The sequence below is a fragment of the Pleurodeles waltl genome, chromosome 7, assembly GCF_031143425.1.
Source record: "Pleurodeles waltl isolate 20211129_DDA chromosome 7, aPleWal1.hap1.20221129, whole genome shotgun sequence".
Classification (NCBI taxonomy): Eukaryota; Metazoa; Chordata; class Amphibia; order Caudata; family Salamandridae; genus Pleurodeles; species Pleurodeles waltl.
The window spans coordinates 314,673,083-314,700,485 of NC_090446.1; the positions used below are offsets into that span (position 1 = coordinate 314,673,083).

A 27,403-nucleotide genomic window follows, 5' to 3' on the forward strand; every position below is an offset into this window, starting at 1 on the left:
GAATTGAACTTTATAAATTTGTTCGCAAATTACGTCTAATCAAACATTTTTCCAACAAAGACATAAATCGAATGGCAGAGAATGTCAACTTGAGGTCTGCAGTCTCTGGATTCAATATTGCGGATAGCTCACAACTGATGGCTATTAATGATCTAGCCAGTGAGAGTAATGAAGTTGGATGCTCTATACATGATGATACAAACAACAGTACTAACATACTCAACGAGATGGGATTTGTAACTAATCTTTATGATAATAGCCATCTAAAATTGTCGAGTAGATTTAATCCTCCATTACCCAGTGGAAATCTGATAGATACATTTCACGAACTAGTGATTAATGATATTGATAAATTTCGCAGACAAGGCTCATCGAAGACACCGAGAATGATGAATAGATCCAATTTTTCTCAACAAGATTGGAAAGACTTAAATATGCTGAGATCCAACTCCTCTATTGTCATCAAACCCTCAGACAAGGGTGGTAATATCGTTATTATGGATACAAATGATTACACTAAAGAAGCATACCGCCAACTGATGAACACAGATCACTATGATAAACTGTCGATCAATCCTGTAACTCAGTATCAAGCGATATATCATGAGATGCTCAAAGAGTGGTATACCAAGCAACTGATGGATTATGATGAGTTTATGTAATTGAAAATTGACCATCCTAAAATCCCATGTATTTATTTTTTGCCTAAAATCCACAAGAAGAAAACACATCCCCCAGGTAGACCAATAGTTAGCATGAATCAGTCGCTGCTTGAAAACACCTCACGGTATTTAGACCTGTTTTTGTGTACTTTTGTCACTGAACTATCCTCGTATCTACATGACACCAATGATTTTCTGGCCAAGATACACGACATCCCATGGCATAAAGACTACTTGTTGGTCACCATGGATGTGGCATCTTTGTATACTTCCATTAAACACCAGTATGGGTTACAGGCATGCAGGTATTTTTTACAGACACGACCTATTACATTTCTCGAGCATACTAATATGCTCTTATCCATGCTACAATTTTGCTTAACTCATAAATTGTTCCTTTTTGATAATGAATGCTTTCTACAAAAACAAGGGACAGCTATGGGGGCGTCCTTCGCTCCCACATATGCCAATTTATATATGGACTGGTGGGAGAAGGAGGTGGCATGGTCTGAGATTAACAACATCTACATGGATAGAGTGGTACTGTGGGTGCGCTATATCGATGATCTGTTTATTATCTGGGATGGTACAGAACAACTATTGTTGGAATACATAAATGTACTAAATAATAATCAATTTAACATCTATTTGGAAGCCACTTTCAGCAGAGACACTAGTGAATTTTTAGATGTTCTACTGAAAGTGGAAAATGATCATCTAGAGACAACTATATATCGCAAACCCACGGCCTGCAACTCCATATTACATGCCAACAGTGGGCATCCCATGGCATTAAAATGGAGTATACCCTATAGCCAGTTACTGCGGGCTCTCAGAATATGTTCGGATGAGAACAGATATGATTTGGAAGCCAGGGCAATGGTGGAAAGATTTTTAAGTAGAGGTTATCCTCCTAAAATGTTGATGGATGCACAGCACAGGGTCAAAAACAAAAGTAGAGATGAGTTACTTTTTAACAACACAGTAACTAGCAGTGAGCTTAAACAATCATCACCTAGAATATTCTTTCAGTATAAGCAACAACATGATCAATTAAGAACTATACTTCAAAAAAATTGGCACATTTTACAGAATTATCCCATCATTAGGGATAACATAGGTACACATCTGTCTATAACTTTTCGTAAAGCGCGCTCACTGGGAGACTATTTGACCAGAAGCTATTTTTCGATGAAAGCTAATATATCCTGGTTGAGCCACAAAAGTTTGGGATTTTGGAAATGTGGCCACTGTAAGGCCTGTAAGTATGCTCTCAACATGCAAAAGTATCAAACTTTTGACGGTCGCCAGTGTGAGATTAAAGACCGAATCACATGCGACACGGAATTTGTGATCTATGTTATTGAATGTGGGTGTCATAAAAAATACATTGGGAGCACTATCCACAAGTTGAAAGTCAGATTCCTACAACATTTCAGAGCCATAAAAAAACAAGATAGAACGTATCCTTTGGCTAAACATTTTTGGGACATACACAAAGGAGATTGTAGTACGTTATCTTTTTATGGTATTAAATCCATTAAAAACAATCCTAGAGCTGGAAATAGAACATTAGAGCTCAGACAAATGGAATCAAAGATGATCTTATTATTAGGCTCTGAATCTCCTTGGGGACACAATCTTGATGCTGAGCTATATGTCCATCTCAGATGACACTATAACCATCAATTGCACTTACCTTGAACTTAAAAAAAGATTAGAAAAAGATTCTGAATGTCTTTTAACTCTGTAAACATAATTGTGAATGCGATATCATCTTACGATTACTATGTCTATGAATGTAGATGAGAAGACTATAACCACAAAAAATCTTTTTCTAAAGGGGTAACAATTTATGAATTTATACTTATTTTTATCCCCAATTGAAGTTTTAGGAATTCTGTAGAAAAATGGTTATTTTCATGATTATATATGTCGCTTTTTGTAATTGGTTTTAGGATTATACCTTCCTTGTAACTTAAAAAATGCAGAAAATTGAATTAACATATATATACATATAGGATATAGGATTAAAGAGAAAGAAACAAACAAAAAATGTTTTAAGTAATACCATAGTTCTCTAACACTTAGTTGCACTTTACATGCATATTTTGCACATATCACTATTTTATCACTTAGTACTTTGCACTTTAAGCTTAGGCCCTGCTTAAATACGGATTAATTACATGCATTTATAAAGCCACTTATTATATAGATAAGGACAGAGAAGAATTACTCCAAAGTATACAGGTATTAGAGATATATTTAGATATTATAACACAATCAAATATGATTTTGATGTATGGCACCAATTGGCTATATATATAAAAAAACTAAAAAGAAAAAAGAAACAGTAGGCCAATTACTAATCGAATTATTATAACACAAGATCATAGATCATATTTTATTGAAAGTTATTTAGATATTGCAACATACTATTAATATGAGGTCGCGTTGATGACACAGAAGAGGTTTTGAATATAAACACAATGTAATTGATTGTTGTTATACATAAAAAATTATATATTGAGAAATCTTTGTATGATATAATAAGGTTTTTTTATGATTAATTAATTAATTAATTCTTTAATAATCCTCTAATAACTCTTTAATAATTGTTTATAGCTAACCTTTTATAATTCTATCTATTTTTAGGATTGATTCATGTGTAATAATTAATTCATTGTATTAGCTCTTAACATTTTGTAATATTTATAAAATTTGTGACAAGCTGATGGTGTCTATAAATTGAGAAAGCCATAAATAAATACTTACATACCTGTAGAGAAGAACAGATTCCATAGAAACTTAACCTAAAAACATACTCTAAATAATATTTGATCAATTTGATTGAATGTAGGTCGATTGGACCAACTGATAACTGTGGCTCTAATGATGAATTAACATGTATTATCAATTATTGAACAGTTAACCTACGATCGATATCAGAATGAATCAATGATATGTATTGTTTATTTGGGTTTTCTTATGTGACATATACAAGATATATATGTCTCAATAATTTAAATTATTTATAGCTTTTCAATGGATGTAGGTGATTCTTTTACCAATTGTGGAATTTAAATATAGATCTTTGCATGTTTTAAGATGGCCGCTGCTTTAGATCACACTAGGTTGTTATGGAAATAAATGAAGGACTTTTTAACTTGCTCTTAAATGATGCCGGCTTTGTAGCCAGATTTGTCCAGTAGAAGGCGTTCTGCCGAAATGCGTTGACATCACATTTCAGGACTCTGTGTTACCTGCATAAGGAAATAAATTAACGAACTGAATTCGAGCTTGCTGGATATGAGTTTGTTTCGATAACTGGGATCTGATTAACGGGATTGGTGCAGCCGTCAGATGGCCACCTGTCCATCTGTTGAAGATTTATATATATATATATATATATATATGTATGTATGTATATATATACATATGCACACATAGACACATATATATATATATATATATATATATATATATATATATATATATATATATATATATATATATATATATATATATATATATATATATATACTTTAACACATCTTTCCAATTAAGTCACAGAGGGGATTTGAATAAAATCTCAATAATCAATGAGAAAGGAGAAGCAAGAGCCGGTCCAGAAATAAAACCCAGATTGGACAAATGGGGCAATAGGTTAACCGTGTCACAGTGAGAATCACTCCCCTAAAGATTACAAAAAATGTTTTCTCACTTGAGGAACCAGAAAATAATCTAACTGTCTACTATATAGTTATACTTTTGTTTACCAAATAAGGGTAACCATGCACTTTACAAGGCTTTCAAAAATTGAGCGAAACCCTTAAATGTCCCTCTCCATATCAATCTTTAGTAAAAGGTGAAAGATTTATTCGGTTTGAAGAGAAACCAAAGTATACGTTTCATGGCCGCCACCAGTGGCACCAGGAAACACCATTCCACAAACTGTAAGGGTGATTTAGTTTACTAAGTTCATCCTAGAAAACTCTTTAAAATAAAACCTATTTATAATAAGTGAAGAAGAAGAAGCTTTATTCGGTATAAAAAAATTCATCCATTACAACACATAATCAACAAAACATTATAAGAATACCAATAAAAACCATGTATAATAAAAGCACCCATCATAAAAACATGTACATATAAATATATATATATATATATATATATATATATATATATATATATATATATATATATATATATATATATATAAATAAAAATAAAAAACAGAAGAAGATAAAAACCTCATTTATAAAAACTGAAGAAAAATAAATGAGATCATTCTAAAAATTCTACATTTTTGCGCCAAGTAGTAGCTCCCTTCAGGAATGATCCCAGGCCCTTCCATACCAGTACATCTGAGGCCATTTGCAGCCACATGAAAGCAGGACGGTATTGCACAAAACCCTTGGGCCTAAGGAGCAGTAGTAGGAATCGGGTTCTAAATGGTGCATAAAAGACACAGAACAGTGTAAAATGGATCAAAGTCTGATGGGACACCCCATCACAGGGGCAGGGTCTAATACATTTCTCCCCATACTGACCTAGGGGGAAGCACAAATTACTTCTAATGATCCCCAAGCGAAATCGAGTTATGAGAGACCTTTCCCTCACATCCTTGATTTCTAAGAGATATCGCTCAGGACCCACCCACATCTTTAGCATTATTAATTCCCTGATCGATTTTTTCCTTAGAGCCTCCCCCTCCCTCTTGGTCTCCTGGATTCTCTGAAAGTTATCCCTAACCCATTTCTTATCGTAGCTAGTCAGGTCCTCAGGATAATCAAACAATTCAGGCCGCCCCAGGTCATGTGCCATCTTCCTTATGTACGACAGCCAGGGAATATGCTTTACATTGTCGCAGGCCAAACAATCCCTTAGGATATCCCTATTAAGAGAAGCATGTTCGTTACTCCAAACTGAAATCCATAACAAAAGGGGAGACAGCTGGGTAGTGTCCTGTACATACTCAAGGTCCAGTTCCAGGTGAAGGCAAAATCCAGGAATATTTTGACCAACACCCAGAAGCCTTCTACAGAAACGATTTTCTTCCACCATAAGGGCTCGGGTATCCCTAAACCCCCAAAGTGCTGAACCATACAGAAGGACAGGTAGGCATTTCCGCCTAAAGATTTCAAGCAGGGGTTTGATCGGTTTGCTACCTACCCTAGCCGCAAAGTCAAAGGTTGCACCAACTGTTGCATGAAAAAGCACAATCCTTCTAGCAATACAGGGTTTCCAAGATCCTTTCTCATCAAAAATGACCCCTAAGTATGGGAACTCGTGGACTCTGCTAATAACTTGATCCTCCACCCTTAGCTCCCCCACCCTACTCATAGGTTTACCACAAACCATAAAGTGCGACTTCTTAAAATTGACCTCCAGTCCCAAAGCTGACATAAAGACAACGTAAGCTCTAACTAATTCTCGGAGACCATTCATCGTGCGGGCCATAAGGACCGCGTCATCTGCGTACGTCAGCACAGGGATATCAATACCCTTCACCTTCGGGACATCCCTGCAGTGTTCCATCAGAAAATCTGTCAGTCCATTTGTATATAGAAGGAACAAGGTAGGGGCAAAGACACACCCCTGGCGCACACCCCTTGAAAGCTTTAAAGCCTCCGAGCATTCCCCATTTGGGCCCACCCTCACATTTGCTACTGTCCCTGAATGGAGATATCGGAGAAGCTCTACAATAATAGGGTCCAACCCTAACTGAATTAGCCTCTCCCATAATAAAAACCGGTTCACTTTATCAAAAGCACAGCTGAGGTCCATAAAAGAAAGATAAAGGGTACCTTTCCTGGCCTGCATGTATTTGTTGATTATCATCAGTAAATTGAGACACTGTTCTTGCGTGCCGAGGCCTTCCCTGAAGCCATACTGATCCCAACTTAAAATATCATTTCCTATCATCCAGGCCTCCAGACGCCCTAGGATAATCCGTCCCAGAATCTTCACAGAGGAATCCAGCAGTGAAATAGGGCGATAAGACTTAGGATCATTTCGATCACCCTTTTTAAACACTGGGACTATGCATGCCAATCTCCAAGAGGCAGGGATGCCCACAGTTACGGCTGCATTGAGAACATTTAGGAGAATGGGTGCCCATAACTGAGGGTTAGCTTTATACAGGTCCATCGGGATCGAGTCCAGGCCCGGAGCTTTATTATGCGCACAACTCTGTATTGCATCAATAACCTCCTGTAGTGAGAATCTGATTGCTAGGTTAGGAGCCACATCATACACACTCTCCCGCATATTTCTTAGGGGGGTACCCTCAAATATACTACAGAAATGAGTTACCCAGGCCTCCGGGGCTATATTACATCCAAGGCCCTCAGAGGTTTCTGTTTCAAAGGAACCTCTATTCACCACCTTCCAAAACAGGCCGGGGTCTTTCAAAGATGTAACCCGGCTCTAACTCTTCCCAGGCTTTATCTTTATATTTTAGCTTACTATCCCTCAGGGTCCTTTTATACCTTATTCTCGCTTCTTTTACGAGAACCCAATCTCTAGGGTGGGTCTTGGTAGCCATCTTTAAATTTGCCCTTGCATCATAGCAGGCTTTGTCGTACCAGCCACATTTACGTTTATTAGGGTGGTTGCCTACTAAAAAGAGACAGTCTCTGACTGCTGCATATACTACTGTTATCGCATCTATAACAGTCATGGGATTTGGCGCTTCTGTCAGGAGTATTTCCATAAATAGATGTAGGTTATCCCCCACAACCCTTCCCACAACTTTTTGGTGGTCTACTTGCTTCCACCCAAGCCGCCTACCCTGGTCCTTTGTCACCACCGTTACAGGCCTGCCTCGTCCTAGTAAGCGAAACGCCCCAGGGAGTTTAAAGGACAATATAAGGGGATTATGATCGCTAAAGCATTCGCCTAACACTTTACCCCCAATCACCAAGTCTCTCATAGGAGGGGACACAAAAATATAGTCGATGGTGGATCCAGACCCTCTTCCGACATAGGTTGGAAGTTGGTGAGTGCCTACTGCTTCAATATCATAGAAATTCAAGAGGCCCATCTCCCCGAGTTCCTTTAGTAGATCTCTGCCTCTAGAGTCCTGCGGACCCTGCGCTGAATAGACCTCGCAGTCACGGATGAAGGGATTAACCACAGTACTGGACCGGCCCAACTTGGCATTAAAGTCCCCAGAGATGATGGCACGAAATTCCAATCCCACCTTCTCCATTCTATATTTCATAATCTTAAGAATGGAGAACAGGGCCCCAATTTGGCACCCCATATCCCACACAGCATTATAAAAGTTGACCAATAATACATTAAAATAATTGGAGAAGAGTACCCATACCAGCAATATACCTTGATGGTTACAGTTAATGTGGAAAGCACCCACTATCTTAGAGAGGCGAATTAGTGTAACCAGGCCACCTTTTGAGCGACCACCAAGAGACTGTACAGCTGGAATTGCATATCTGTCATACCCATCCCACACAGCCAGTCCCGCTGACCAAGTTTCCTGAAGCATGATAACATCCTAGTTAGCCACACACCCAACCCATGCTTGATCAGATAGCTTAGCGTCATAGCCCGCAATATTCCATGAGATAAGATTACACTGTGGGGGCACCTCTTCTTGTATAGCCAGTGCCTTGGCGCATTGTCAATCCACCCCTTCCAGGGATAGGTTGCTATTGGTTCTTCTACTATGTGCCTGCAGGCTGAATTGTCCCGGGGGGGTTCCTACCAGATCCAGAAGAGACCCCAGTACACACTTGCATGTGATCATAGAAATAGCCCAAGGGAACCATACCCATAGAACCTGCACTAGGTACAGGAGACCGATGGCTAGAGGGAAGCCTTTTAGTCAGGGCGGGAAATCTGACATTTATAATAATACAGTCGTCCTTCCCCATCTTATTTTTAGGACCGACCCACCCAATTCTTCTGGCAAACAGGATATCCTTGAAGTCCTTACATGAAAAATCACAAGTTTTGCTCAGCCAATGTCCAACCTTATTTATGAGTTGGTTTGTAGACTCAGTTGCCCCATAAACAAGAGCGGGCACATTCGTCAGCACTACCAGCACATGCAGGGGGGGAGATCCAAACAAGCCGGGGAAGGCCTGGCCGTTGGCTGGTTCAGATTGTCATTTCCAGACAGCAGTTGGCCACCCCCCCCAGCTGCCACAGAGTCCGTATCAGGCTGTCTACTGCAGCTAAACATATTGCCTGACCTCTCTGACCTCAATAAAGAGGTTGGTGCAGTCGGAGCAGTTTCAGCACAGGCACCCTGACCCTCATTATTTACAGGATTCACCAAAAGGTAAGATGATTTTTCCATGGGCCCCAAGAGTCCTGCGGCTACGTCTGGGAAGGACAACTCCTTACTGGCACAGGGATGCCTCGTCGAAGCCCCACTTCTACCAACACCCTGGCTTCCTTGACCTCCTTGCGCACAAATCAGGGATACTGTTTTTTCTATGGCAGATAGTTTCGCCACCACGGGAGACAAAAGCTCCTGAATAATCTCCCGAAATTTAGTCAGTATATTAGTTGTGTCGTGCCCCAAGTGCTGACAAGGTGAAACATCACTGCTCGCACCCTTAGGGAGCTCCAGGAGAGGTGTTTTAGTCTTTGGTATCAGTTTTTTTAAGGCTTTTTTTTTCCTCGGGGGAGGGCTACAATTTTCCACAGGACAGGCCGGAGGAGAAGACAATAGAAGTCTTTTACTTCTTCTAGAGGGGCCATGGCCCCCAGGATCCTCTGTTGACTCTATTGGCTCAGCCTGAACAGGCTCAGCATCAGCCATACCAGCACCTTGCCCCATCCCCAGATAGTCCACCTCCACAGCCGCGGCCTCACAAGGGCCATTTTCTGTTGGGGCCTGGTGCCAATCTTCCAATTCCATGGATAACCTCCTCTCTGCCAAATCAATTTCTTTTGTAACAACCCCAACGGCTCTTGCAAGAAAGGAGTCTAATGTGGTGGTGCCATAACCCTGTCTGCTACTGCCAACACCCCCCCGAGGCCCAGATAGGGCTCCTTTTTTCCTGCCCTGTAGTAACAATACTGAGAACAATGCAGCAGCGTGGAAACAAACAAGATGGTACTAAATAGGCTTTTAAAAGTCCACTAGAAGCAAAAAGAGACTCCAAATTATGTACCAGAAAATTAAAATGGATTTGAGCAGTCACTCCTTACTGTAAACGAAAGAGGGGTGGCCCAGCCCAGCCTCTTTCGGACGATGACGGGCGCAGGACGGACCCGCCCTTGACCCGGGCTTCACCCGGGCGCCACCCGCGCGCGTCCCGCAAGGCGGGAGCGCTGCTGAAAGTTTAAAGGGCTCCTGCCCTGAATGAAATTGGTGCCGCCTCCTGCCGCCACGAACCACGCTTCCCGCGAGGCAGGAGCGCTGCTGAAAGTTTAAAGGGCTCCTGCCCTGAATGGAATTGGTGCTGCCTCCTGCCGCCACGAACCGCGCTTCCCGCGCGGCGGGAGCGCTGCTGAAAGTTTAAAGGGCTCCTGCCCTGAATGGAATTGGTGCTGCCTCCTGCCGCCACGAACCGCGCTTCCCGCGAGGCGGGAGCGCTGCTGAAAGTTTAAAGGGCTCCTGCCCTGAATGAAATTGGTGCCTCCTCCTGCCGCCACGTACCGCGCTTCCCGCGAGGCGGGAGCGCTGCTGAAAGTTTAAAGGGCTCCTGCCCTGAATGAAATTGGTGCCGCCTCCTGCCGCCACGAACCGCGCTATAATAAGTGTTATACTCCAGTACATTGATAAAACACTTGTTGCCACAATAAGAAACAACAGGAGGACTCAGAAGTGACACAGAATTATGTGTATGGAAATTAAGTCGTAGGTCATGTGACAAGAAAAGCTGCACCACAATTGTTTCTCCTGCTCAAATCGTAATGCTGGCTCCTTTAATTCCTCAGATTTTGAATGGTGTCTCACACGGGCTTTTGTGAGGACTGGTGCCACCCAAGAAGAGGATTTTTTATATGCCTACCTCAAAGCATACTCGCTGGCTTGTTGCTATTCTTTCAGAGACAATGAATGAGCCATTGTGTTTATATTTGAAGCCTATGAGGCTGCATCAGCTGCGGTAACAAAACAAGTATTGGCAAAGAGGAACATGCTAAAGCTATTAGTGTTGTAAATTCCTAACTGGACTTTACTTGCCACATAAATAAAAAATGAAAAGCACAACAGTTGACATAAGCGAGCCAATTCAAAGCTTGACAGCTGCCATGAGCCAAGGGAGAGACACAAAAGGAACAAGCAGTTGCAATGCAATAGGTCTTGTATTATTGAGAGTTAGAGCAGTTGGCATTGTAAATGATAATGACAATTTCGCCTTAGGGACCTTATAATATTTAGCCATTCAGCATATTAAAACTTTAAAAGAAATAAACTGTGTTTTGACATTGGACTGTAATGGTCTGAACAGCCCCTGTATAGTCAACAGCAGAAGGTGCTGTACCACTGGTCGTGGCTAGATGTCCCTGGAGAGTCACCAGCAAAAGGTGAAGTACCACTGGTGGTGGCTAGATGTCCCTGTGGAGCCAAAAGCACTCAGACTACAGTGTCACAGAGTAGCTTCTGTCTGAGGTAGTTGTGCTTTGGAACAGTTATCATCTTTCAGTCCTTCTAAAGCATAGTGCACTACACATTTGTAGACCTGGCAGGGCCCTAACACAAGCTCCTCTCTGCTATAAAAAAAAAAAAGTTCCAGCTATGAGAGAGTTTAAATATACAGTGAATGGTGGAGGAAGTTATGATTTTGGGGCCCCCTCTAACCTAGTGTGACCCAGACAACATAACATGAACAGAAAGAGCACATTGTTCTGAATGTTTTGGTGGTGGTTCCATTGTCCTAGGACCACCACAGGCTGAGTTATGGCCAAAAAAGTGTTGTAAAAGGAGCTTGCAAAGCATTACGGGGTGAGTTTCCCCAAGTACAGTGAATATTGTAGTATCGGCTCTCCTGCAATGCATGGAGAGCCTCTGTTTAGGATTTATTACATGGGTCGATTTCATGGTGTATAAAGCCACAACAAATGTAAAAAACAAACACACACATAAGAAACAACCACATGTACTTACTGATTAAGGACCAAGTGAAGGGCAAACATGGAAAACCAGCTGCACGTGACCACGTGTGCTTACTGACAAACACGAGAGGCAGGAAACAATTAAAAAGAATAGTCCATCCAAACAACAGAAAAACAATCCAGCCGTAAATAAACTGTACTTGGCCGGTGCTCCTCAGCCAAGAAAAGGAGGTGACATTGGGCTGCCAAACCATTAGGATGCAGCAAAACAAGAGCAACCCTGCTTTCAACCTATGGTAAGCTGCCGGCAGTGACAGGTGGGAGGAAAGTCCTTTACTCATTCCAACAGGTCTTGCAGACAGTGAATGCGCACTTTCTAGGTTCAACCAAATAAAAAGAGGAGAGCTCACAGAAAACATATCATAGGAAACCTTTTAACCTCTCAGCGGATTTTATCTCTACTGGGATCAGCCTACACTCACTTACATTGAAACCTCCTACCAGGAGAAACAAAGGGGTCATAGAAATCTCTCATCTGCAAAGGTGGCTTGTGATTCAATTTGGAACTCTGAGTCATTAAACTGAAGGCATCACGGGATTGCATACGTCAGGGTTCTGCAAAGTTGATCCTGGAGAGCCGGGTCCATGCCAGATTTTTGGCATATCCACATTTAGAAAACTGTAGATTTCTGAAACATCTTTTTTCTAACTGTGGATATGCTAAAAATCTGGCAGGGACCCAGCTCTCCAGGACCGACTTTGCAGAACTCTGGCATACGTCATCGACCTACCTTACGATGAACCAAAACTGATAGTAGAAACACTAAGTGAATGCTCTGGACAATCTCTCTTTGTCCAATCCCTTGCCAAGGGCCAGCTTAACATACAATCTTTTACATCTTTAACGCTCATCATAAAAGAGAACCTGCTAAGAAACTGGCCAGCATTCCGCTCATAAGTTTATCAAAATCATGAAGGACACTGTTTCAGGTTTAGTGACGCACATTCAAATGCAAATGTGCGTGTATCATCTTAAATCACACACCACAGTGAACCAGTCTGTATTTGTTGAGGTGTGTGTATCACTGTGATTGTGGTAAAATCACACTGACTTGTTACAGGTTGTACATAGTACCATAGCGTAAATATCCACTTAACCATAAACCAAAATGTCTTGAAGACATAAGGCAGAAATGTTAGTGGGGTGTGACATTGAACCGCACTATAGAACAAAGGCCCATATTTATACTTTTTGACGCTAAACTGCGCTAACGCAGTTTAGCGTCAAAAAGTTTTGCGCCGTCTAACGCCATTCTGAAGCGCCATGCGGGCGCCGTATTTATGGAATGGCGTTAGACGGCGCAATCAGACCGGCGCTGCCTGGTTTGCGTGGGAAAAAACCACGTAGACCAGACAGCGCCGGCGTAGGGGGAAAATGGCGTATGGGCATCTTAAAATGGGGCAAGTCAGGTTACGTCGAAAAAATCATCTTAACCCGACTTGCGCCATTTTTTAACGACGCCCATCCCCCATCAACATGACTCCTATCATTGTAAAGATAGGAGTCATGCCCCCTTGCCCAATGGCCATGCCCAGGGGACTTCTGTCCCCTGGGCATGGTCATTGGGCATAGTGGCATGTAGGGGGGCACAAATCAGGCCCCCCTATGCCAAAAAAAATTATTTAAAAAAAAAAAAAAATACTTACCTGAACTTACCTGAATGTCCCTGGGGTGGGTCCCTCCAGCCTTGGGTGTCCTCCTGGGGTGGGCAAGGGTGGCAGGGGGGGTCCCTGGGGGCAGGGGAGGGCACTCTGGGCTCATTTTGAGCCCACTTGTCCCTTAACGCCATGCCTGACCCAGGCGTTAAAAAGCGGCGCAAATGCGCCGTTTTTAGCCACGCCCACTCCCGGGCGTCTCTTTTGCCCGGGAGTATAAATACCACGTAAAGGCCTGGGAGTCATTTTTTAGACGGGAACGCCTCCCTTGCATATCATTAACGCAAGGAAGGGGTTCACGCTAAAAAATGACGCACATTCCGGGAACTTTGGCGCTATTCGCCTCTAACGCCATAGTATAAATATGGCGTTAGTTGGCGTTAGTTTAGCGTCGAATTTGCGTCGAAAAAAACGACGCAAATTCGGCGCAAACGGAGTATAAATACGGCCCAAAGCACTTCATTGGCGGTGGTACTTGCCAAAAAGCGTGTTGCTGGAGAACAGTGCCCTCAAGGGTAAAAGGAGGCATTTCTTAATCAGCTGCGCGTCCAAATGCTGTCCGGTCCGGTGAAAGGTCGCTAAAAGAATGACTGCGGAAACTGTAGCATAGAAGAACCGGGCAATTCCAGGTACGGCCCGGTTATGGGCTCAGATGCTCAACTGGCACTCGCTGTTCGTGAAAGGAAGCGCCGACGGCTGGTGTATTAAAGGTACACGGAAGAATCGATGGGTTTCACTGGGAGTACAGGAAAGACATCCAGCTGAGCCACAGACAAGGAGCAACTGACTGCTAAAAGCTGTGAGCAATCAAATGAAAACAATCTGAAATAGAAGTATCAATACACAGCTGGGGCTGACAGGGGAAAACAAACCCAATACACATGACCCATACACTGGGACAGAAAGAGACTGACACAAGCGGGTTTTTCGAAAGATCCTACCTCTCAATGGAGACCACTCAAATGAGTTTGGCCACATACAACATTGAATTAATGTACACATCAAAAGACACAACGGTGATAACAGGCCACTGCAGTTGCAAACTCTGCTCTGTTTCACAACTTTACAGATAAAACGATTTGCCCTTCAATACAGAATATCTTCATGTGCATGAAAACAGAAATTAGAGCTCAGATATGATGCTTCGACTTGGTACGACTTATCCATTTGAGTTATGATACTGGGACGTATTAAGTCACGCGGAAACTTGCTTTTATTAAACTCATACTCTTGTTATATGCAGTTACAGTACCTACTGGTGATAACTGGATGAAGCATTCCAAAAGAACAAGGGGAGTTTGCAGAATTTTTGATGACGGTGTTTCCTTAGGCATAAGCCACAAAATGTGCTTCAAAAAAATGATTGCCCTGTAGACAAAGATGACCTGGTAAATTTGACTTCCCCTCATGGACCTCAGATGTCAGGAGAGCTAAAAAGTGGGGGCGGTATGGAGGAGAACACTGCCGTATTTATACTTTTTTTGCGCCGCATTTGCGTCGTTTTTTGACGCAAAAACGGCGCAAACTTGCAAAATACCATTGTGGGCCATATTTATACTTTTTGACGCAAAACTGCGCTAACGCAGTTTAGCGTCAAAAAATTTAGCGCCGTCTAACGCCATTCTGAAGCGCCATGCGGGCGCCGTATTTATGGAATGGCGTTAGCCGGCGCAAGCAGACCGGCGCTGCCTGGTGTACGTGGAAAAAAACCACGTAGACCAGGCAGCGCCGGCGTTGGGCAAAAATGACGTTAGGGCGTCTTAAAATGGGGCAAGTCAGGTTGAGGCAAAAAAATCGTCTTAACCCGACTTGCGCCATTTTTTAACAACGCCCATCCCCCATCAACATGACTCCTATCATTGTAAAGATAGGAGTCATGCCCCCTTGCCCAATGGCCATGCCCAGGGGACTTATGTCCCCTGGGCATGGTCATTGGGCATAGTGGCATGTAGGGGGGCACAAATCAGGCCCCCCTATGCCACAAAAATTAAAAAAAAAAATACTTACCTGAACTTACCTTAATGTCCATGGGATGGGTCCCTCCGTCCTTGGGTGTCCTCCTGGGGTGGGCAAGGGTGGCAGGGGGGGTCCCTGGGGGCAGGGGAGGGCACTCTGGGCTCATTTTGAGCCCACTTGTCCCTTAACGCCATGCCTGACCCAGGCGTTAAAAAGCGGCGCAAATGCGCCGTTTTTGGCCACGCCCACTCCCGGGCGTCATTTTTGCCCGGGAGTATAAATACCACGTAAAGGCCTGGGAGTCATTTTTTAAGACGGGAACGCCTCCCTTGCATATCATTAACGCAAGGAAGGGGTTCACGCTAAAAAATGACGCCCACTCCGGGCACTTTGGCGCCCGAAGCGTCTAACGCCATAGTATAAATATGGCGTTAGTTGGCGTTAGTTTAGCGTCGAATTTGCGTCGAAAAAAACGACGCAAATTCGGCGCAACCAGAGTATAAATACGGCCCTGTATTTTGTAGGTTTGCGCCGTCTTGCGCCAAAAAGCGGCGCAAATGCGGCGCTAAAAAAAGTATAAATACGGGCCGCCATGTTTTATTTTTCCCGGCGCGAACCAATTTCTAAGCGACAGCAGCGCCAAGCCGGAGAGAGGAACGCTGCTTATTGAAGCAGAGGACAGAAAAGATTAAGCCAACCAAAAGAAAGTCATTTATTAACAGCAGATGTTTCATAAACTCAGATAAAAGGGAAAAAGAGAGTGTTGGACTTTTGCTTATGCAGGGTCATCCCCAGACTTTTTTGCCTCCTGCCTCCTATATTTTTCTGACATGTTGCTGTTGGCTTTTCAACTCTGAGCACTTTACCACTGCTAACCAGTGCTAAAGTGCATATGCTCTCCTGTTTAAATTGTATGTAAGTGGTTTATCCATGATTGGCATATTTGATTTACTAGTAAGTCCCTAGTAAGGTGCACTAGAGGTGCCAGGGCCTGTAAATCAAATGCTACTAGTGGGCCTGCAGCACTGGTTGTGCCACCCACATAAGTAGCTCTGTAATCATGTCTCAGACCTGCCACTGCAGTGTCTGTATGTGTATTTTTACACTGTAAATTCGACTTGGCAAGTGTACCCACTTGCCAGGCCTAAACCTTCCCTTTCCTTACATGTAAGGCACCCCTAAGGTAGGCCCTAGGTAGCCCCAAGGGCAGGGTGCAGTGTATGGATAAGGTAGGACATATAGTAATGTGGTTTATATGTCCTGACAGTGAAATACTGCCAATTTCGTTTTCACTGTTGCAAGGTCTGTCTCTCTCTCATAGGATAATATGGGGGCTACCTTTAAATATGATTAAAGTGTAGATTCCCCTAGAGAGTAGATGGACATGTGGAGTTTGGGATCCCTGAACTCACAATTTAAAAATACATCTTCTAGTAAAGTTGATTTTAAGATTGTGAGGTTGGAAATGCCACTTTTAGAAAGTGAGCATTTTCTTGCTTAAACCATTCTGTGACTCTGCCTTGTTTGTGGATTCCCTGTCTGGGTCAGTTTGACAGTTGGGTTGTTTTTCACCTCACACCAGACAGTGACACAAAGGGAGCTGGGGTGTGATCTGCATTTCCTGATTAGCCATCTCTGCTAGGAGGGAGGGGTGGAGTGGTCACTCTCATCTGAAAGGACTGTGCCTGCCTCTGACAATGCTGTCTCCAGCCCCCTGGTGTGTGTCTGAGGCCTTGCCTGGGCAAGGCAGGATTTCACAAGAAGGTGTGAGTCCCCTTTGAAGGAAGGTGACTTCAAAGACTAAAATGGGTATAAGAAGGGCACCCAAACTTACAAACTTTAGAAACACTTCTGGAATCAAGAGGAACCTCTGCCTGGAGAAGAGCTGATCGCTGAGGAACAAGTGCTGCCCTGCCTGTGACTGTGCTTTGTGGAGCTTTCCTGCAGTGCTGCTTCTGCCTGAGTAAGAGGGCAAAGACTGGACTTTGTGTGCCTTCCATCTTGAAGAAGAAATCTCCAAGGGCTTGATGTAGAGCTTGCCTCCTGTTGTTGAAGTCTCAGGGATAGCAAAGACTTCTTCCTGCCAGCACCTGGAGTCTCTGGAGAGACCCCTACTCTGCTCTGTGGTGCCCTTCCAGTTCCTGGGACCCTGAAAGGAGAGGCTGGCAGCCTAAGGACCAAAATACACGCACCGAGCGCCGTGCGGAGAAAAGATCGACGCGAATCCGATCGCGGCTGAGAAAACGACGCGACGCCGGCTCCGCAGCTGAGAAACGACGCCGCAGGAAACGCGACCGGAGAATCGACGCCCGGAGCAGGAGAAACGACGCGCAGCATCGCTGACGAAGGCTGAGAGATCGCAACCAGCGCCGCGGGACTTTCGGACCGTCGCGTGGCTGGCTTTTTCGACGCGCCTCGCCGTGCCGAGCTGTTTTCGACGCATATAACCGTGCAGGGTTATTTTCGACGCACACCGCCCGTGCGGGGTTATTTTTGACGCAAACCAGGTACATTTACACGCTAGCAGCGCTAGTGTGTTGTTACAACTACCTAAAGACTCTTTTTATTTTTAAACCTTTAAAAAATCATAACTTGACTTGTGTATGTTGGATTTTTGTCGTTTTGGTCTTGTTTTGTCTAGATAAATATTTCCTATTTTTCTAAACTGGTGTTGTGTCATTTTGTAGTGTTTTCATTAAGTTGCTGTGTGTGTTGGTACAAATACTTTACGCCCAGCACTCTGAGGTTAAGCCTACTGCTCTGCCAAGCTACCAAGGGGGTAAGCAGGGGTTAGCTGAGGGTGATTCTCTTTTATCCTAACTAGAGTGAGGGTCCTTGCTTGAACAGGGGGTAACCTGACTGTCAACCAAAGACCCCATTTCTAACATTGGTGACCAGCGGTCGGGATTTGGACTTGTATTTGTACTTGACATACAGTAATTGAGTGTACACTACTGTTTTGATCTCAGACCACTACGTGACCACATACTACTTGTTTGGTGATCTTTTGATTTTTCTCTTAAGGACTCTTTTTATTCTACTTCCATGATTTTGCTGATCCCTTGACTGATTCTTTTTACTTCATTGGGAAATTATTTTTTTCTGCCTTTGGAACTTTGCACTTGTGACCATCATGTCTCAATCTGGAGATGCAACAGCTGGAGCTGTGTTTGAAATGGAGAAACTGAAGGAGTACTCAGTTGCTCAATTGAAACAGTTCCTTAAAGATCTTGACTGTCCCACTGAGAGCTCCACCAGGGAGGGGGAGCTGCAACAGGCACAGAGGGCCGAGGTGACAATCAAGAAGGCTGGAGGGCACACAGAGGAGGAGAATGTGGGTGGGGAAGTGCAGAGGATACACAGTGGTGTAGTGGAGGTACCTGTTACGCCTGGGGGGAGGGTCCCCAGGAGGGATGGCAGGGTGTCACCCAAGGGTCTGACTCCTGAAGAGTTACAGGACAGACAGGCAGAAAGGGTTCGCCGGTTGGAGGCAGAAAAGTTGAGGATGCAAAGGGAGTATGACAAGTGGGAAGAGTTGGAAGAAAGGAGGAGGAACTTAGAGATTAAAAAAATGATTTATGCTTACGAGCTTAAATTGAAAGAGCTGGAAGTCATGAGGGCTGAGTCCAGCTGGAATGGTGGCAGCAACAATTGTATATCCAGTGATGCTGCAGAAGTGCACATGCCCAGAGAGGTGGTGCCCTACTTGAAGGAGGGAGTTAACACACGCCAGGAGGTTCAGGGGTATGAGGTAGCTCCAGTGATGCACAGGGTCCCTGAGGTGGATTGGGGAACTGGCATGGGGAGTCATATTCCTACTGGTGGGAGGGACACTCTACTGACTCTAGTTGAGAGTGACAGGGAGAGGGGTTCCCCCCAAGTAGAAGTCCTGGTTATGGAGTGTGAAGACATCCCAGAAGAGTGTGGGTTGAGTGTCAGGGACAGTCAGGTACTGTCTCACCAGTCTCAGGAGGGTGATGTGGGGTGCTTTGTCAAAGCAGAGTCACTGGATGGTTGGGTGAAGGGTACTTTGGTTAATTCATGTGAGGGGCTGAGTGATGTAATTGCTGGAGAGCATATGTCTAGTCCTTATTTTCCAGAGCTATGCCAACACCAGGTGGAGTGTGAGTTCTCTGACCCCAGGGAGCTTACAATGGAGGCAGACTTCTGGGTGAGTACCAGAGAGTCTGAAGAGGCATTTGGGGGTGCTCCTGAGAGGAGTGGTCTAGGTAGTTCCCAACCAGGTGAGGTAGGGAAGGATTGTAGTGTCCCAGGTAGGTCCCAGTGTAGTGGGATGGGTGAGGGACCCCATGTCCAGTCTCAGAGGAGAGGGAATGGGGATGGGTTGAGGCCCAAGGTGCCCGAGATCCGGTCCCAGGTCCTGGAGGGTTCCCTGCGGGAACACCAGGAGGGGAGCCTAGCCTGTACCATAGGGCCATCTGTTGAGGGAGACCCCACAGTGTCAGGAGAACTTGGGGGGGCCGCTGTAGCCAGCGTCCCACCAGTTCTGGTGTCTGGCAGTACCACTCCTAGTGAGGGGGTGCAGAAGTCCAGACAGAGGGTTGAGAGGGGGTTGCGGACCCCAGTGGAGAACCTGGAGGGTCAGGGGTCAGCTCTGAGAGCAGAGCCCCCCATGAATGACCTTGGTGAGACCATTTCTGGGTTGGGGGGAATCCAGGCTCTGTCAGATGGGCAGAGGTCAGGAGACCTGCGCCAGCCAGACTCTTGTGTGGCCCTTCGGGACAGTGTGTCCCTTGAGGGGGGTAAGTGTGCCCCCCTGGAAGTCCTGGTGTGCCAGGCAATGGTTCAACCGCAGGGTGGTGACTCTGGGTTGAATGATCAGGTTCAGGGGGTAAACTCTGACCTGATGGGGGGTAAGTGTGCTCCCAAGGAAGTCCTGGTGTGCCAGGCAGTGGTTCAACCGCAGGGTGGTGACCCTGGGTTGGATGACCAGGTTCAGAGGGTAAACTCTGACCTGGTAGGGGGTAGGTATGCCCCCCAAGAAGTCCTGGTTTGCCAGGCAGTGATCCAGTCTGTGGGTACAGGCCCTGGATTGGGAGGCCAGGTTAAGGGTGTCCCCCCTGACCTGGAGGAAGGGGCTACTGCTAACAGTGCCCCTACCATGTTGTCTTCTGGGGGGGCCGCTCCTAGTGGGGTGGTTCAGGACCCCAGAAGAGAGGGCAGGGGGAGGGAAGCCTCACCCCTGGCCCTGGTCCAACCTGAAGGTACAGACCCCAGGTTGGAGGATCAGTGGCAGGTTAACATCCCTGCACTGATGGAAGAATTGTGCAGGACTGCTTCTACAAGCACCCTGACAGTTTTTGACTCTGGGGGTGCCGCTTCTGCAGGGAGGGTACAGAGCCCCAGAGGGGAGGACCAGGGTCAGGTTAACATCCCTGACCTGGTGGAAGAGAGAGTGGTCAAAGGGTGCCAGGCACCTGGGGCTACCACCCCCCACTCTCCACAGTCACAGTGGTTAGAGAGGCCTGAGGTCGGGCTCTCATCCCTGACAGTTGTCTGGGGCCACTGTGGCTTGCTGTCCTGGTGGACAGAGTTGCCCCTGGGGGGGGGAGGACGAGAGTCACACCCCGGGGGTGGAGTGGGCAACACCACTGTGTTGGCCCTGGTGGTACTATCTGCCCATTGCAATACATCTGTGAGCAAAGTAAAGTTAGGTGTTGCACAGATGGTGTCTGTAGATGTGGAGAAGGGTTCCCCATGGGTTAGCTTAGTGGGCCCTGAGAGTATGGACAGAGGGATCCAACTGGAGTCAGGAAGGCGTAGAACTGGAACATGCCCCTGCTGTTGTGGGCCTGGGTCCTTGTTCTATCGCCCCAATCAGGGAAGTACATCAAGGTATTGATTGTTCTCCCCTGGCTTTAGGCTGGTAGGGGGTCGTGTTGGACTTTTGCTTATGCAGGGTCATCCCCAGACTTTTTTGCCTCCTGCCTCCTATATTTTTCTGACATGTTGCTGTTGGCTTTTCAACTCTGAGCACTTTACCACTGCTAACCAGTGCTAAAGTGCATATGCTCTCCTGTTTAAATTGTATGTAAGTGGTTTATCCATGATTGGCATATTTGATTTACTAGTAAGTCCCTAGTAAGGTGCACTAGAGGTGCCAGGGCCTGTAAATCAAATGCTACTAGTGGGCCTGCAGCACTGGTTGTGCCACCCACATAAGTAGCTCTGTAATCATGTCTCAGACCTGCCACTGCAGTGTCTGTATGTGTATTTTTACACTGTAAATTCGACTTGGCAAGTGTACCCACTTGCCAGGCCTAAACCTTCCCTTTCCTTACATGTAAGGCACCCCTAAGGTAGGCCCTAGGTAGCCCCAAGGGCAGGGTGCAGTGTATGGATAAGGTAGGACATATAGTAATGTGGTTTATATGTCCTGACAGTGAAATACTGCCAATTTCGTTTTCACTGTTGCAAGGTCTGTCTCTCTCTCATAGGATAATATGGGGGCTACCTTTAAATATGATTAAAGTGTAGATTCCCCTAGAGAGTAGATGGACATGTGGAGTTTGGGATCCCTGAACTCACAATTTAAAAATACATCTTCTAGTAAAGTTGATTTTAAGATTGTGAGGTTGGAAATGCCACTTTTAGAAAGTGAGCATTTTCTTGCTTAAACCATTCTGTGACTCTGCCTTGTTTGTGGATTCCCTGTCTGGGTCAGTTTGACAGTTGGGTTGTTTTTCACCTCACACCAGACAGTGACACAAAGGGAGCTGGGGTGTGATCTGCATTTCCTGATTAGCCATCTCTGCTAGGAGGGAGGGGTGGAGTGGTCACTCTCATCTGAAAGGACTGTGCCTGCCTCTGACAATGCTGTCTCCAGCCCCCTGGTGTGTGTCTGAGGCCTTGCCTGGGCAAGGCAGGATTTCACAAGAAGGTGTGAGTCCCCTTTGAAGGAAGGTGACTTCAAAGACTAAAATGGGTATAAGAAGGTGTAAAGAAATGGCTCCATGTTGCAGTTACCCCCCACTTTTTGCCTGATACTGATGCTGACTTGACTGAGAAGTGTGCTGGGACCCTGCTAACCAGGCCCCAGCACCAGTGTTCCTTCACCTAAAATGTACCATTGTATCCACAATTGGCACACCCTGGCATTCAGATAAGTCCCTTGTAACTGGTACTTCTAGTACCAAGGGCCCTGATGCCAAGAAAGGTCTCTAAGGGCTGCAGCATGTCTTATGCCACCCTAGAGACCCCTCACTCAGCACAGACACACTGCTTACAAGCCTGTGTGTGCTGGTGAGAACAAAATGAGTAAGTCGACATGGCACTCCCCTCAGGGTGCCATGCCAGCCTCTCACTGCCTATGCAGTATAGGTAAGACACCCCTCTAGCAGGCCTTACAGCCCTAAGGCAGGGTGCACTATACCATAGGTGAGGGTACCAGTGCATGAGCACTGTGCCCCTACAGTGTCTAAGCAAAACCTTAGACATTGTAAGTGCAGGGTAGCCATAAGAGTATATGGTCTGGGAGTCTGTTTTACACGAACTCCACAGCACCATAATGGCTACACTGAAAACTGGGAAGTTTGGTATCAAACTTCTCAGCACAATAAATGCACACTGATGCCAGTGTACATTTTATTGTAAAATACACCCCAGAGGGCACCTTAGAGGTGCCCCCTGAAACTTAACCGACTATCTGTGTAGGCTGACTAGTTTTAGCAGCCTGCCACAAACCGAGACATGTTGCTGGCCCCATGGGGAGAGTGCCTTTGTCACTCTGAGGCCAGTAACAAAGCCTGCACTGGGTGGAGATGCTAACACCTCCCCCAGGCAGGAATTGTCACACCTGGCGGTGAGCCTCAAAGGCTCACCTCCTTTGTGCCAACCCAGCAGGACACTCCAGCTAGTGGAGTTGCCCGCCCCCTCCGGCCAGGCCCCACTTTTGGCGGCAAGGCCGGAGAAAATAATGAGAAAAACAAGGAGGAGTCACTGGCCAGTCAGGACAGCCCCTAAGGTGTCCTGAGCTGAGGTGACTCTGACTTTTAGAAATCCTCCATCTTGCAGATGGAGGATTCCCCCAATAGGGTTAGGATTGTGACCCCCTCCCCTTGGGAGGAGGCACAAAGAGGGTGTACCCACCCTCAGGGCTAGTAGCCATTGGCTACTAACCCCCCAGACCTAAACACGCCCTTAAATTTAGTATTTAAGGGCTACCCTGAACCCTAGAAAATTAGATTCCTGCAACTACAAGAAGAAGGACTGCCTAGCTGAAAACCCCTGCAGCGGAAGACCAGAAGACGACAACTGCCTTGGCTCCAGAAACTCACCGGCCTGTCTCCTGCCTTCCAAAGATCCTGCTCCAGCGACGCCTTCCAAAGGGACCAGCGACCTCGACATCCTCTGAGGACTGCCCCTGCTTCGAAAAGACAAGAAACTCCCGAGGACAGCGGACCTGCTCCAAGAAAAGCTGCAACTTTGTTTCCAGCAGCTCCAAAGAACCCTGCAAGCTCCCCGCAAGAAGCGTGAGACTTGCAACACTGCACCCGGCGACCCCGACTCGGCTGGTGGCGATCCAACACCTCAGGAGGGACCCCAGGACTACTCTGATACTGTGAGTACCAAAACCTGTCCCCCCTGAGCCCCCACAGCGCCGCCTGCAGAGGGAATCCCGAGGCTTCCCCTGACCGCGACTCTTTGAACCTAAAGTCCCGACGCCTGGGAGAGACCCTGCACCCGCAGCCCCCAGGACCTGAAGGACCGGACTTTCACTGGAGGAGTGACCCCCAGGAGTCCCTCTCCCTCGCCCAAGTGGAGGTTTCCCCGAGGAATCCCCCCCTTGCCTGCCTGCAGCGCTGAAGAGATCCCGAGATCTCTCATAGACTAACATTGAAAACCCGACGCTTGTTTCTACACTGCACCCGGCCGCCCCCGCGCCGCTGAGGGTGAAATTTCTGTGTGGGCTTGTGTCCCCCCCGGTGCCCTACAAAACCCCCCTGGTCTGCCCTCCGAAGACGCGGGTACTTACCTGCAAGCAGACCGGAACCGGGGCACCCCCTTCTCTCCATTCTAGCCTATGTGTTTTGGGCACCACTTTGAACTCTGCACCTGACCGGCCCTGAGCTGCTGGTGTGGTGACTTTGGGGTTGCTCTGAACCCCCAACGGTGGGCTACCTTGGACCAAGAACTGAACCCTGTAAGTGTCTTACTTACCTGGTAAAACTAACAAAAACTTACCTCCCCTAGGAACTGTGAAAATTGCACTAAGTGTCCACTTTTAAAACAGCTATTTGTGAATAACTTGAAAAGTATACATGCAATTTTGATGATTTGAAGTTCCTAAAGTACTTACCTGCAATACCTTTCGAATGAGATATTACATGTAGAATTTGAACCTGTGGTTCTTAAAATAAACTAAGAAAAGATATTTTTTCTATATAAAAACCTATTGGCTGGATTTGTCTCTGAGTGTGTGTACCTCATTTATTGTCTATGTGTATGTACAACAAATGCTTAACACTACTCCTTGGATAAGCCTACTGCTCGACCACACTACCACAAAATAGAGCATTAGTATTATCTATTTTTACCACTATTTTACCTCTAAGGGGAACCCTTGGACTCTGTGCATGCTATTCCTTACTTTGAAATAGCACATACAGAGCCAACTTCCTACATTGGTGGATCAGCGGTGGGGTACAAGACTTTGCATTTGCTGGACTACTCAGCCAATACCTGATCACACGACAAATTCCAAAATTGTCATTAGAAATTGATTTTTGCAATTTGAAAAGTTTTCTAAATTCTTAAAAGACCTGCTAGGGCCTTGTGTTAGATCCTGTTTAGCATTTCTTTTAGAGTTTAAAAGTTTGTAAAAGTTTGAATTAGATTCTAGAACCAGTTGTAGATTCTTAAAAAGTATTCCAACTTTTAGAAGCAAAATGTCTAGCACAGATGTGACTGTGGTGGAACTCGACACCACACCTTACCTCCATCTTAAGATGAGGGAGCTAAGGTCACTCTGTAAAATAAAGAAAATAACAATGGGCCCCAAACCTACCAAAATACAGCTCCAGGAGCTTTTGGCAGAGTTTGAAAAGGCCAACCCCTCTGAGGGTAGCAACTCAGAGGAAGAGGATAGTGACTTGGAGGAAAATTCCCCCCTACCAGTCCTATCTAGGGAGAACAGGGTCCCTCAAACCCTGACTCCAAAAATAATAGTCAGAGATGCTGGTTCCCTCACAGGAGAGACCAACACCTCTGAAATCACTGAGGATAACTCCAGTGAAGATGACCCCCTGTTAGCCAGGATGGTCAAAAGATTGGCTTTGGAAAAGCAGCTCCTAGCCATAGAAAGGGAAAGAAAAGAGATGGGCCTAGGTCCCATCGATGGTGGCAGCAACTTAAATAGGGTCAGAGATTCTCCTGACATCCTAAAAATCCCCAAAGGGATTGTAACAAAATATGAAGATGGTGATGACATCACCAAATGGTTCACAGCTTTTGAGAGGGCTTGTGTAACCAGAAAAGTAAACAGATCTCACTGGGGTGCTCTCCTTTGGGAAATGTTCACTGGAAAGTGTAGGGATAGACTCCTCACACTCTCTGGAAAAGATGCAGAATCTTATGACCTCATGAAGGGTACCCTGATTGAGGGCTTTGGATTCTCCACTGAGGAGTATAGAATTAGATTCAGGGGGGCTCAAAAATCCTCGAGTCAGACCTGGGTTGATTTTGTAGACTACTCAGTAAAAACACTAGATGGTTGGTTAACTGGAAATGAAGTGTGTAACTATGTTGGGCTTTATAATTTGTTTATGAAAGAACACATTTTAAGTAACTGCTTCAATGAAAAGTTGCATCAGTATCTGGTAGACCTAGGTCCAATTTCTCCCCAAGAATTGGGAAAGAAGGCAGACCACTGGGTCAAGACTAGGGTAACCAAAACTTCCACTGGGGGTGACCAAAAGAAAGGGGTTACAAAAACTCCCCAGGAGAAAGTGGGTGACACTAGAAACAAAGAAAAAGAGTCCTCTGTAGGCCCCCAAAAACCAGAACAGGTGGGTGGGCCCCAAGACACAACCCAAAACAAAGGTGGGTACCAGGGTAAGAACTGGGATGCCACTAAGGCATGGTGCCACAACTGTAAACAGTTTGGGCACCACACCAAGGACACTTCTTGTCCCAAAAACAAACCCCAGAACAAAATTCCAGGGGTAACCAGTGTAGCCATGGGAGATGACTCCTCAGATGAGGAGGTCTTCATAGCCTTCAACTGGAAACAGGGCCCAACAGGTGAGTTGGAGATTCCAGAGGGAAGTAGACACTTCCACCACCTACTGGTGAATGGAATCCCAACCACTGCCCTGAGAGACACTTGTGCCAGTCACACTATTGTGCATGACAGGCTGGTGCTCTCGAACCAGTACATCCCAGGTGAGACTGCCAGGGTAAGAGTTAGCCTAGACAGGGTCACTAAGAGGCCTGTGGCTTTAGTGCCCATAGAAGTGGGTGGCACTCTTAGCTGGAGAAGGGTAGTAGTCAGTACAGACCTCCCCCTTGATTGTCTCCTTGGAAATGACTACCCAGAGGTTAGTCAGAGCTCAAGAGAGGAACTGGTCCAGTGCCAGTCCTCTCCCAAGGTTTCTGGAAGTCCTGCCTCTGCAGTAAATGCAAGCAGGCCCCAGAAGAAGAAGAAAAGAAAACAGAGTAGGAAGGGTGGACAACCTTTAGCCAAGGTTACAGCAAGCCAGGGAGATTCTGCTCCAGTAGGGGAGAACTCCAAAAATGGCCCTGATAAAGTCCAACCTGACCCACAAGAAGTCCTGGCTAGTCAGGCAACTGTTAAACCTGAGTGGGTGGCTCCTCAGCTAACAGAAGAAAGAGTGGAAGAAGGGTGTTCACTACAAGATGTGGTAACCCCCCACTCCAATACAGCAGACAGGCAACCTGAACCCAAAGAAGCCTGTAACTTAGCCCCTTCCCTTTTAGGTGAAGAGCTAAAGGTGTGGTTCTGGGCACTGACAGCTGTCAGTGGCCTCTGCTGGGTGTTAGCCTTT

General features: G+C 45.7%; 1 long non-coding RNA gene and 1 other non-coding gene across 2 annotated transcripts in view; both read right to left on the reverse strand.

Moving 5' to 3' along the window:
• The window catches only part of LOC138304060 (uncharacterized), a 775,383-nt gene that overhangs the window by 411,194 nt on the left and 336,786 nt on the right, over nt 1–27,403 (reverse strand). The window lies entirely within an intron of this gene.
• LOC138247494 (U5 spliceosomal RNA) lies at nt 4,453–4,568 on the reverse strand. Its single transcript, XR_011194531.1, has one exon. It is a non-coding gene; the product is annotated as a U5 spliceosomal RNA (small nuclear RNA).